This window comes from Pinus tabuliformis, chromosome Q (assembly GCF_031772625.1).
Source record: "Pinus tabuliformis cultivar Carrire ecotype Pingquan chromosome Q, CPIR1, whole genome shotgun sequence".
NCBI classification, from domain to species: domain Eukaryota; kingdom Viridiplantae; phylum Streptophyta; class Pinopsida; order Pinales; family Pinaceae; genus Pinus; species Pinus tabuliformis.
In genome coordinates this window covers 676,748,339-676,751,459 of record NC_142296.1, presented here as the reverse complement: position 1 = coordinate 676,751,459, position 3,121 = coordinate 676,748,339, and positions in this window count along the sequence as shown.

Genomic DNA, 3,121 nt, shown 5'->3' with positions numbered 1-3,121 from the left:
AAATAACTAGAGTAACTTATGCTAAAATAAAAATAACCAACTTAAATTAAAATGAAAATAACCATAGTAACTTATGCATCCTGGGGTGTTACCAGATGCCTCCACAACGCTTATACCACAAGGTAATCTCCACCATCATGAAGCTTCTATAAAGTTCAGTGACCCTGTAAACTGACGGGCGGGAAAAATATTAGACACCGACGTCACCCCATTAAAACTCAAAAAACGGTGTCTACCAACACTGATGAAATATGAATTCTATTGACTGGTCGTTATGGGCTCCACATCATCTCATTGTCCATATCTATCTGGTTTCGACAAATAACTGACGCAATCGAAAGGGAGGACACGCGAGAAAGACAGATCGAGCTTGACCTTTTGTTAGTGTGATCCCATATACGATACTGACGGGCCGACTCTCGACAATTCCCTTCTACCTAGGGAAAGTGGATTTAGTTACATATGGATCACAGAGATTCATCGTTCATCATCACAATTTCAGTTAAGTTATTTTTGTTTTTCTATTTTTTTGGGAGGTACGATATCGGGAGGAGGGGGCATATCGGCTCTGTTACAATTTTACTGGTCTCCGAAGTAGTGTAAAACCTGATAATTTCCAATTTCAGGTGTCAACTTCATCAGAAGGCGAGGAGTTTTACTCGGAATCTAGCCGTTTCAGTAATTTAACTAGATTATATTTTTGGGAATATTTTGGAATTCCTCCGATAAGGACACTCGGAGTTAATTGATTAAAATGACCTAATTACTATTCCACTCTTATTTTTATCCACCATATTTCAGAACATTTCTAAAATCTACCACCTTCGAAATGCTCATTTACTTGATAAAGCTAAAATCCATTTCCGATTCTCCTAGTTCAGTTTTTATCTAGCTGGCCGATTTGTTATTTCTTTTGTTATTTGAGTGTGCATGCTTACCATTATAACAAACTATAACCAATTTAATATAATTTATATTTAACACACTATAACCAATTTAATATAATTTATATTTAACCAACTATAACCAATTTAATATAATTTATATTTAATTTAGATTTAGAAATAGAAACGCACAACAGCTTATAACCAATTTAATGTAATTTATATTTAGATTATATTTAAATTTAGAAACGCACAACAGCTCACAACAAAGATGACTGAAATGCCTAATCAAGAATTTTCCCTGTATGTTAACATTTTTAAAAGTAACATTGAAAAATGAAATTACTGAACTATTGTGAACCTCTTTAAATCCAAGTAATTCTGATGCCATGAAGTAACATTGGAATGAGATTTTTAAGTTTTAAAATTTTAATTTATGTTTGTCTATTTTGAATATGTTAATAGGCGTGTTTATGCCATAAAGTAACCTAAAATTTTAATTTAATTTTTTGGGTTTATTTGAATATGTTAATACCGGTGTTTATCTAGAATTTTAATTTAGAATTTTAATTTAATTATCTAGTGGTATAAATTTAATATTGATAAAATATTTTAATTTTAATTTTAATTTTAATTTTTTTAATAATAGTTAATTTAATTATGAGGTAGTATGGGTTTTTTTTCTATATAAGACTACCTAAGCACCCACTGGGGATTTTTTGAAAGGAGTGCTTTAACAGTACACTCATTCACCGAAGTAATATGGATTTAATATTCATAAAATATTTTATTTTTTTTTAATAATACTAAATTTAATTATGAAATAGTATGGATTTATTATTCATAAAATATTTTAATTTTTTTAATTTAATAATAGTTAATCTAATTATCAAGTAGTATGGATTTAATATGCCCACGGGGCATTGGATTGACGGTGAATGGGCCGTGGGTACTTAGGTTAGTCTTAACTAGAAAAAAAAATATATATTCATAAAATATTTTAATTCAATTTTAATAATAGTTGAAATTTATCTCAAAAGTAATTTTTTTAATAGCACTTAATTTAATTATCAATCAGCATGGATTTAATATTTATAAAATATTCTAATTTTTTTTATTAATAGGTAGATCAAAAGAGTTGAGAAGTTGAAATTTATCTTAAAAGTAATTTTTTTGCTAATACTTAATTTAATTATGAAGGTGTATGGATTTAATATTTATAATATATATATATATATATATATATATATATATTTTTAATTAATAGGTAGATCAACAAAGTTGAGATTTATCTCAAAAGTAACTTTTTTAATAATACTTAATTTAATTATCAAGCAGTATGGATTTAATATTCATAAATATATTTTTTTTTTTTAATAATAGGCAGCTCAAGAGTAGTTATTTTCTCTCTATATTCTTAATTAAACTGACTCATTGAAAAAAATGTCATTTAAATATTTAATGATTTTTTGGGCATGTCGAATCAATAGGCCATGGTAATGCTCCATTGTAATGTATCAAAGCCTATCTACAAAAAAAAATGGGCCATGGTAATGCTCTATGGTAATGTAACAAAGCTTATCTACAAATAATAATAAAAAATGTCATTTAAATATTTAATGATTTTTTGGGCATGTGGAATCAATAGGCCATGGTAATGCTCCATTGTAATGTAACAAAGCCTATCTACAAAAAAAAAATTGCCATTTAAATATTTTTGGTAATGATTTTTTGGGCATGTGGTATCAATAGGCCATGGTGATGCATCCCATTTAAATATTTGTCCTAATGATTTTTTGGGCATGTGGTATCAATAGGCCACGGTGATGCTCCATGGTAATGTAAAGAATCTTATCTACAAATAAAGTGGGGTGAAAATACATTCTTAATGATTTTTTGGGCATGTAGAATCAATAGGCCATGGTAATGCTCCATTGTAATGTAACAAGCCCTATCTACAAAAAATATGATTTAAAATGATTTAAATATTTGTCGTAATGATTTTTTGGGCATGTGGTATCAATAGGGCACAGTAATGCTCCATGGTAATGTAACAAAGCTTATCTAAAAATAAAGTGGGGTGAAAATACATTCTTAATAATCTTGTTACATTTTTTAATATACATTTGTTTAATTGATATATTATTTTTTCTTTTATTATTTATTTACTAGGTATGTGCATGTAATATGTGTAGCTTGAGCAGCTACCACCCATGGGATGGAATCTTAAGCCCTCA